The following is a 10,120-nucleotide window of genomic DNA, read 5'->3' as shown; positions in this document are numbered from 1 at the left end:
CGTTGACGTGTCTGCTCAGCATGGCCTGCCACTTGTCTTGTAACCAGGGCAGAGGCACAGATGCCGAGACCAGCGGGTTCCAAACCACCAGGCGGTTCCCACCCTGCCTGCCCCAGGGCACACAGAAGGAGGCTTAGCTTCCACTGAGAGAGGCAGGAAGGGTTTCTTGGGGGGTTGTGGGGTTGCTGGGGGGGGGATGGAGAAGAGGATACTTCCTTCTCACGGGGTGCCTGGTGAAGGGGCGCCAGGGAGCCCCCTGCAGCCTGACTTGTGTTCTGTGGCTTGTGGCTGGTGGACCAGCTGTGTTTGGAGCCCAGCCCTGCCCGGCTGTGTTCCTAGTAAGCAGCATCGAGTACAGATGCTCGGGAAGCCTTTGCTGAGTAAATAAACACCGGACATATGAGTCCAGAGAAACCCTACAAAACAGGAAAGAGGGCAAAGAACGTTTATAAAAGTCCGCTAAGAATGCCAATGCGTGGAAACAGCTCCAAACCCATCGACAGGGATCTGGACAAATGAATTGTGGTGGATCCGTGTGGCAGAATGTTACTCAGCAGTACAAGGATGGATAACGCTTCCATGAATCAGCGGGGATGATTATAAAACATAAGTGAGGGAGAAAGGCAAGTGGGAGACAGATGGATAATCAATGCTCGTTCCGTAAATGCCGCACCTGCTGCTGCTGTAAGATGACCACAGATTTGGTGGCTTAACGCAGTACACACGTATGATCTTACAGTCTTGGGGGTCACAAGTCCAAAAGCCGTCTCACTGGACTGAAGTCCAGGTCTCAGCAGGGCTGGGTCCTTCCGGAGGCTCCAGGGGAGCACTGGCCGCCCAGCCTGTCCCAGCTCTGGAGTTGCCCGCGTTCCTCGGCTCCCGGCCCTTCCTCCGGCTTCGGGGCCGGCAGCATCTTCCCTCCTCGACCTTGGCCTCCGTCATCACATCTTCTCTCCGCTCTGACCTCCTGCCTCCCTCCTGTAGGGACCCTTGTGACACCACAGGACCCAGCCCCATCATCCAAGGTAAGCTCCATCTCCAGATCCTTCACTTAATCATCTGCATAGTCCTCTCCGATAACCGAGTCCCAGGTTCGGGGAATTAGAGCATCTTTGGGGGACATCGTTCTCCCCATCACACAGGTGAATGATCAACCTGGCATTCAAGAGAAAGGTGGTCTCAGGGATCCCCTGGTGGTCCAGTGGTTAGGACTCCGTGCTTTCACTGCTGAGGGCCTGGGTTCAGTCCCTGGTCGAGGAACTAAGATCCTGCAAGCTGCGCAGCGTGGCCAAAAAAAAAGAAGAGAGAGATGATATCTGGGGGCGGGTGGGATGGGATGCAGGCGGTGCACAGAGGGGCTGTTTTATTATTATTATTATTATTATAAAAACGGGAGAAGCAGCATCTGTGCCCCCCCATGTCCCCCCAACTCTCCCCCTCAGCGTCCTCCAGACAGCTCAGCCCCCAGGGCTGCACCTCTGTGCCCAGGGATGCTTGGCCATCATGACGGGAGGGGGGGTGATGGTGTATAAATACCCCAGCTCCCTACCCTTGGGGATGTTACTTCTGGACCATTTTCCCAGCATGCCCCTGCAGGACTGCACCCCCAGTCCCCTGCTGTGAGAACTGACTTCACACATTCTTGTGTGTTTTTTTGCAGAGAGGTTAACAGTCCAGTGGACTTTGGTACATTCAAATGTTGTCCGATGGTAACCTCTATCTACTTGGGATACATTTCCCTCAGCCGAATAACATCCTGTACCCATCACTCCCCCTCATCCCCTGTATGTCTGGCTTCTCCCCTCAGCACCATGTCTTCGGGGCTCGAGTATAGCTTGTCAGCGCTTCACCTCTTTGCACGGCTGACTGACACTCCGTTGTGTGGGTGCCCACGCGTGGTTCATCCATCCAGCACGGCACCGCTGCTGTGACAATGCTGTGTGCCCGGGCCAGTCCTCATGTGTCCACCTGGAGGGGGTGCTCTTAACTGGTGACTCCCCTTTCCTGTGGCCCACGCCCCGCCCCCAGCGTTCTCTCCATCCTCCAAATGAACAACCTGCCCTCCAATCCCTGTCTCTGGCTCTGTTTCTGGAGAAACTAAAATTGCACAGAAACTTCATGAACGTTGACATTCGTGGTGTCTGAGCCATCTCCTCTAAGCCAGTGCTGTCCCGCGTGGCAGCCAGTCATGGCCGTGAATTGAGATCAAATTAGATTCCACCTGAAGGTTCCCAGGCAGGCAGGTCACGTTTCCAGTGCCCCAGGCCCCGTGTGTCTGTCCAGTGGCTGCTGAACTGCACGGGCAGAGGTAGGACATCCTCCCATCACAGAAAGGACTACTGGACGGGGCTGCTCTGTACTTTCCGATGTGTTTGAAATATTTTACACTTAAATGTGTAAATTTTTGACACTTAAAAATATGCCCTCAAAAGTCCCCAAACAAACAACAAAAGCAAGCTGTGGTTGGGGCCCAAGGGGAGCAGGTGAGGTGGAGGCAGAGCCGGCTGGAAGTTGCTGGTGGCACTGGCCTGGGGTGAGCTGCCTCAGGGAAGCTGGGACTCAGCCTCTCAGCCTGGAACAGGGCCCCTGGCGAGCTGGGCGGGTCTGGGGACATGGATGGGGCGTCCTGGGGTTGGGGGCGCTGCTTTAGCACCCTGATTATTGGAGCAGGGACCCCATCTGAGGTCCAAAGACAGGACCTGCAGGCCAGGACGTTGCTGGGCTGTTGGTGAAGCTCCACAGGTGTTCGTGCAGTGATGTGCCCCCGCAGGGCTGCCCGGGGCAGGCAGAGTGGGCACCTCCACGCTGGGAGTGCCCATGCCCTCTCCCTCCACCCTGGAGGTCACTGGTACTGGGGAGTAGGGCCGCCTTACTGCTCCTTCCTGGAGTGTTCGGTTCAAGGCCGCTCCTGCCCACCAGCTGGGCCCCCGGCTCTCTGATTCCTCGGTTCCTTGGAATCTGGGAGATGAGGCCCCCTGGCCTCCCACAGTGCCGGGCACCCTCCTCCTCCTAGATCTGGCCTCCTTTCTTTATTATTATTATTATTTTAATTAATTAATTAATTTATGGCTGTGTTGGGTCTTCGTTTCTGTGCGAGGGCTTTCTCTAGTTGCGGCAAGCGGGGGCCACTCTTCATCGCGGTGCGCGGGCCTCTCACTGTCGCGGCCTCTCTTGTTGCGGAGCACAGGCTCCAGACGCGCAGGCTCAGTAATTGTGGCTCACGGGCCTAGTTGCTCCACGAGGCATGTGGGATCTTCCCAGACCAGGGCTCGAACCTGTGTCCCCTGCATTGGCAGGCAGATTCTCAACCACTGCGCCACCAGGGAAGCCCTGGCCTCCTTTCTTATGCATCTTCTTAATTCAACCAGCACTTCTGGAGAACTCGCCGTGTCCCTTGACTGCTTTTAAACATTCGGCAAATTTTAGCTCCTTGAGGATGCGGTGGTCCCGTGAGACGGGTGCCCTTACGAATTTCACTTCCCAGACGAGGAACCTGAGGCAGGCAGGATGCATGAACTGTCCCCCGTCACACAGTCAGGGTGGCCGCGTCTGGCGCAGAGTCCCTGCGCGAGGGCAGCAGGAGCTGTCCTCCTGTAACACTTCAAACTGCTTGGGAGTGAGAGACAGGGCCCTGCTCGGCCATCCCCGGCCCCCCCTGTGCTTCGGCTGGATGGAAGCAACATCTCGAAGCAGACGAAGGAGCTGGCAGCCCTCAACCTGTCGGCAGGGAGGCCGCAGGGACCGGCAACCCTGCCTGGGGCGATGCCCGGCCGCCCTCTCCACTCACGGGGGCCCGGGCTGGGCAGTTCCTCCGTGTCCGGGATCCCAGCACTCCCAGCGCATGAGTTCATCCCGCCCACACCCTGGCCTCACTCCGAAAATGACCCCTGTGTCCTATTGTGTATGAGAGATTTCATGGGATCCTGAAGAAAATAAAACACTCTGAAGACTTGGAACTGGGCAGACCGTGTGTCCATCCTGACGCGGCGTTTCTGCTGCACGTTTTGTCTTCCTTCCCGGGCTTCCTGGACCACAGTGGTCCCCTCCCTGGAATGGATGTTCTGGGACTGCTCGAAGAACATTCCAGAGGTGTGACGTGATGTCCACCCATTGGAGGGGCCTCACTGTCCTTTGTGGGGTCTCAACACCACCCTCCTTTGAGCTGCTGCAAGTTCAAGTTTCTTGGGGGGATCCTCCCCCCAGGAAAGTACATGGGGCACTTTCTCATGGGCTTGGCCCCTTCCCCTCGGAGCCAGAACATTGGGCATGGACTGGAGACGATTAAACAAATGTGGGAATAAATATAAACAAGGGTGCCAGGGACCACGGAGGCCAGCTCTGCACTGGGTCCTCCTTCCCCACGTCTCCCAAGACCCATCGTGTGGAAATTAAAACTCCATCTTCCAGGAAATTAATGAAAACCGCATTTACGAGCAGCTGTTCTCGGGTGTGAACTCTGTTGAGAGGCCAGTGGGTCCAGGGGTGAACTGCAGAGGCCCCGTCCATCCTCCGTTTGTAAAGGGCCCCTGGGAACGCAGGGCTGGGGGCAGACCCGTGAGGCCCCACGCTCAGGGCAGCTGCAGTCAAGCGGTGACTTGATTTGCTCTCGTGGGGAGACACCCAACAGGTTGATCTTCTTTTAATACATTCTTTTAACCCTGTGCTGGTACAAGCACAGGGTTTGCTCTGGGCCTCAGCACGCATCCCTGATGTGCCAGCAGCCCCTGGCGTACCCAGCAGCTGTTACTTTAGTTAGCAATCCAAGCATGTTTTTGTAAGCTGAAGGGGTGGACTAAATTTCTAAGACGCCATATTTCTGGCCACTTCTATTGCAATAGCTTGAGCAGTGCGCTAAGCACTCTGTAAGCATCGCTTGATTCCACGCTTGCAACAAACTGTGAAGAAGGTTCCATCCTCACCTCCAGTTTACAGAGGGGAAAGCAAGGATCAGAGAGGGGAAGTAACTTTCCCAAGGTCACTCAGCTAGGAAGTGGCTCCCCAAGTCTACAGTGGGAACCCCTGTTCTCCACCCAGTGGAGGGGTCTTAGAGAGCTGTGTGCCAACACTGAGCCAGGCGGGGTTGAAACAAAAACTCCGAAGTGGACTCCCTGCTTCCTTACCCCGGAGATGTCATCTACCAGCCCCCAGGCAGGCCCCTGATGGAGGGGCCAGGGGAGCAATTCCCTTGGTTTATCATGGTCCAGAGGAAGGCGGAGTGTTTTGCCAAAAGCTTGCCCTCTGGCTGCACAAAGAACTCATCTTCTGGACTACAGACTCCTGTGCTGGATTGAAGAGCAAAAGGTATTTTCCACGTTAAAGTCATCTGCATGGGAGCCTCACAGATGGAAATAAAATATTTACCATTTGGAACGAAATTCCAACTGGAGCAAGAAGCAAAGGAGGCGGGGGCAGTGGAGGACGTCTCAGATACAAACAGCTGCTGCCGAGTTGTGGCTGTAGGAGAAGGGACTGGGCCTTGAGGCTGGGCCCGGGGCTGCTCTGTCTCCCTCCGGCCGTACTGGGCTTTACGGGCCTTCACCTAGGGGCACGTCTGCCTGCTGCCCAGGCCCAGGCCCCCTCCCCTGCGCCACAAGCCTTGGGCCTGCTGACGCTCTGTCCTCAGATGCTGCCCAAGCCTGCCACGGTGTTCCCTCCCCCGCCCCTGCCCATCTGCTCCCCTTTAACCTGCCTCCTCTCTGTCCCCCCATGGCCTCACTGTGACCAGCTGTGCTCTCTCCCCCGTGGACCCCACCAGCCCATGGAGATGTCCAGAGAGGCCCTGGGGGCCCAGAAGGTCCAGGTGAAAGGATCTCTGAGAACTCTCATCCAGGCCACCCCTCATTCGGGGAAACTGAGGACCGAGCGGGAAGGGAGCTTGCCCAGACGGCTCCTGGAGCGAATGACTACGTCCAGGCCCCTCCACCTCTCACTGTCCTTGACTTTGGTTTTCCTGAAGGAACGTCAGTTGTAACGCACAAGGTGATCGCGGCTGAACTGGAGACGATGATGGAGAATTATTTCCTTATCAACGGAGCGGAGATTCCACTGCTCGTCATTCCCAGCTGGGCAGTCCAGCCCCCCTTCCCCGCTGGCCCCTTTCCCGGGCCGGGCGAGTCATGCGTGGTGCGAAGGGTGACCAGTTGTCTGGAGAACGAGCCCTGTGCTCCCCGCTATTGGGCCAGGCCACTCCCTCTAGGGCCCCTAAAGCAGCCCCTAGGGGCCTCCCCTTACAGCTGGTGAGGACCCTGGGATGGTCTGGGGGTGGTGGAAGGACCCAAGAATGTGCCATGGGAGACATTTGTTAATACCTTATTCTTAGTTCCCCGGGGACTGAGGCCACCCCCGCCCCAGGCCCTGCCCTCAGAGTGACCTCTACACTGGCCTGCAGTGCCCCAGGGACCCACACCTCATCTGCAGGACAAGCCCCCTGTAGATTCTCTGGTTCAACTAGAGGGAAAAAATCCCCCCTGAACCTCTGCCAAGGGTGTGGGGAGCGCGTCTGGAGCGGCTCCAGAGCCGGAACCCGGAGGAGGGGGATCCTCCCAGCCTTGATGACTGGCTTCAGATGACTTCCTGGAAGTGGCCGAGTGTGGCTCGCAGCCCCGTGGCCTCGTCGGGGAGCAATGTTCCGTGCGGGGGAGAAGCGCTGCCTGGCCAGGCTGGCTGGGCCCCAGCAGGCAGGAGGGGCTGCCGCTTTGCTTGGGAGGGAAAAGCCCTCGTCCAGCATCTATGGAGCCCGCGGGTGCTCTGGACCCCTTTCCAGGACCCTGGCACCTTCCTGTGGCCTCCAGGGTGGTGATGGTCTGCTCAGGACACAGCGGAGTCACCAGATCTTCCTGTTTTATAGGACTGCTCAGCCAGTCAGGTCCACCCTACAATTTGCTGTTCGACTGCTTGGGTAAGCAGAATCAGCCTCACGCGTTTTGCAAGGATGATACAAACCACTTCAAGAAATAAACCGTTAGCCGGAGCCCCTCATGCCCACCATGGTAAGAACAGCACTGGCTGCCGGGGAGCGGCTTCCGCCACGTGCCAGGTTCCGTGCCAGGCCTCACCTGCTGTGTGACCTTGGGCAGTGACCCAACCTCTCTGTGCCTCGGTTTCCTTGACTGCATCACGAGGATGATGAGGGTGTCTAGGTCACGGGGAAGCGTCTAGAGCAGCTCCCACGGCTAGTGCCTCAGTGCTGGGGCAACACTTCCGTTGTTTGCAGTGTTCTTGCCTTTACAAGCAATGGGGCTGTAAACACTCTCTTGTGTGTATCTTGGCCTACTTCCTTAAAAGTAAGTAAAGTCATGCAGCGGAATTCCTAACTGAGAGGCTGAATGTGCGTGTTGAGTGTCGATTGGGGCGAGCAGAGTGCCCCGCCGACAAGAACACGAATTGGCGTCGCACCGGGGCCTCGGGCCGCCTCGAACCCTCGCCAATGCCAGGTATTGAAAACGTCCACATTTCTGCCAATATAATAGCTCAGAAATAACTTGAGTTGGGTTTCGCATCTTTTCATATAATTGGAGGCTTTGTGATTTGCATAAGCTCTTGGTTTATTGAGGAATTGAGCCTTGGTCTGTCCTGTAGCAGGTTTTTTGCCTAGATTATCTTTGAATTTGGATATGTATGTGAGATACTTACATAGATATGTCTATGTGTACATACACATGCGTATGTAATAGCATCTGTAGCATCTGTATGTTATACGGACATACATATGCACATATATGTGTACATGTGTATGCTTTGCAGAACCTTCCAATTTTATGTATTCAAATCAGTCAATATTCTCTGATATAACTTCTTTTGGGTACTGTCTAGAATGTTTTTTCCCACTCCAAGACTGTATTATAGATCCATGTGTGATTTTGCCCCTACTTTTTATGGTCTTATTTTTCATGTTTAAAACTCCGTCCTTCTGGAATTTGTTTTGGTGCAAGGAGAGAGTAGGACTTGAGTTCTTCCTTAAGCTTTTTTCCTCCAAATGACTAGTCATTTGCGGGCCCATAATTTACAGGACATTCCATCTTCTCCCTCCAATTTATCATCTTCTAAGAGCCCACATGTCTTTCTGGGGTTATTTCTGGATTTGCTCCGTTCCACCGATGGGCTGACATCTCCAGCACCAAGCTGTTTTAAATGTGGTGGCTTTAATGTCGGGGAGGGCTGCTTTGGTGACTTCAGTACTGAAGCAGAAATTTCTAGTCTGTCCTCATGAATTCATTATTTTATTTGAACTGAAAAATTATTTCTTAAATTCCCTGCAACACCACCGTGGAGAATACTACTGGTATTTTACTGAGGATTCAGTTCCATGAATAGATAATTTCAGGAAGAAATGACAGTCTTATATTTAATATGCCTCCTATCCACGAAGAGTTTCCTCTTCCATTTTTGTCTTATTTCATAGAACTTAGGTTCAATGTTTTCCTCTTATAGATCCTGTGCATTTTTGTTATTTTGGAATGTTTTAGTGTTTTGTAAATAGGTTCTGTTCTGCCTTTACGTGTTCTTGCTGGTTTTGTTTCTTTATAGGAAAGCGGCTGATATTGTCCACTGATTTTGTGACCAGGCCCTGGGCAGGGTGGATGCCAAGCCCGTGTATCTCTTGGGTACCGTCTCTGCAGAGGACGGGGCTTGGGTGGGGCGTCTAGGCTCCAGATGAAGGGAGGGTGTTTGAAGTTGGGAGAACAGCTTATCTTTTGCATCCTAGACCAGCTCTCTGCCTCCTCTCATTAAAAAATGTAGAAACTCGGGACAGGGAAAGGAAAGGATTACCCCGCACTGGACCATCTGTGGGAGGCGCTTGTAATTAGCACAGCCTTTAATAACTGAGGTTCCTTCGCCAGCTCACTGGAGGCAGCCTGAAAACACCAGCGGTGAGTCACGCATGGGTGCCATTGATGGAGGGTGGGCCGGGAGAGCCAACGTTCCTCCCACCCAGAGCTCCCGCCGGGGTAGGTTTCCCCTTCAAATAACAAACTAATTTTCTTTTCTTTTTAAGAAAGGCCTCGATGTGGTTACACAGCAATGGGAACAAGAGCGTACCTGGTGACACAGATGAATCTCACTTAAGGCGTCATTAGAGGCAGTGGGGGCCACTCTGGGCACAGGTGAAGGGACAGAGGTGGGAGGGGCTCACGGGCTCTCAGGGAGAAGGTGGGCTCCACGACGGCCACCACCTGGCTGTCGACACCTGGGCACATACTCCGTGATCGTTCATTGAGCCACGCTTTGTTGATTTCTGCACTTTTCCGCCATGCGCATCCCATTAAAAAAAGTTTCAAAAAAGTTCCAGGGTGCATTTTAGTAAAATTCATTGTTCTGAGCAGTAAAGTCTAAACCGGGGAACATCTGGATTTCCAGGTCACAGGAAATTACAGGCCTCGTTTGGAATACCAACGACACGGCCGCCACATGCATCAAAGACGGAATGGGGAGTGAAAACATTTCTCCCAAGGCGGGCCCAACAGCAGGGCTGATTCTCTTCCTCGAAAAGAACCCATAGATTATTTTTAGCATCTGAAACTCATCTTTCCCTCCTAAATTTGAACTTCATGTCGCAAGGACGTGAGCGTGTGTGCCTTCTCCAGAGAACGAAGACTCAGCTGAAGTCACAGAGCAGCGTTTGTGGCCTCAGCCAGTGAGAAGCCAAACTCCCTTGTGCTTCAACGGGCTGAATTTTCATTCTGAAGAACCAGTGCCGTGGTGGTTTGGCCCGATTACAGACTCCAGACCCGCGGCTGGCACAGTCCACTGCCCCTTATGTCTTCAGGAGGTTTTCAGGTGGGAAGCATCTGCGGTTTGACACATGGGGACCCTCCTCTGGGCAGTGAATCCGAGGCCGGGCAGTCTACATCTTCTCGGGTTGCAGGGAGACCGATGGAACCCCATCCATCGTATTCCCCAAGGACCAGGAAGAGGTTTGGTTGACTGGGAAAAGTGCAACGTGAGCTCCTTCTGGTGGGTTCTGCATTCTTTCCTAGTGAAGTATTGTGCATGGAAAACCAGAATATATGGTCAGCATTCTTCCTATAAACAGAGCAATTGTACATTGTGGAGGAATTACTTAGCGATGACTGGGGGGAGGTTGCCATGGTTACCCTTCCCCCGCCACGTGGTCCCAGCT

General features: G+C 54.3%; 1 long non-coding RNA gene across 1 annotated transcript; it reads left to right on the top strand.

Moving 5' to 3' along the window:
• The first annotated feature begins 280 nt into the window (after window positions 1-280).
• LOC118897212 lies at window positions 281-9,425 on the top strand. The gene is made up of 4 exons (XR_005020371.1): window positions 281-1,025; window positions 8,740-8,870; window positions 9,000-9,104; window positions 9,358-9,425. It is a non-coding gene; the product is annotated as an uncharacterized LOC118897212 (long non-coding RNA).
• Window positions 9,426-10,120: the final 695 nt, after the last annotated feature.

The sequence above is a fragment of the Balaenoptera musculus genome, chromosome 6, assembly GCF_009873245.2.
Source record: "Balaenoptera musculus isolate JJ_BM4_2016_0621 chromosome 6, mBalMus1.pri.v3, whole genome shotgun sequence".
Lineage (NCBI taxonomy): Eukaryota > Metazoa > Chordata > Mammalia > Artiodactyla > Balaenopteridae > Balaenoptera > Balaenoptera musculus.
This window is presented reverse-complemented; position numbering and strand designations above follow the sequence as displayed.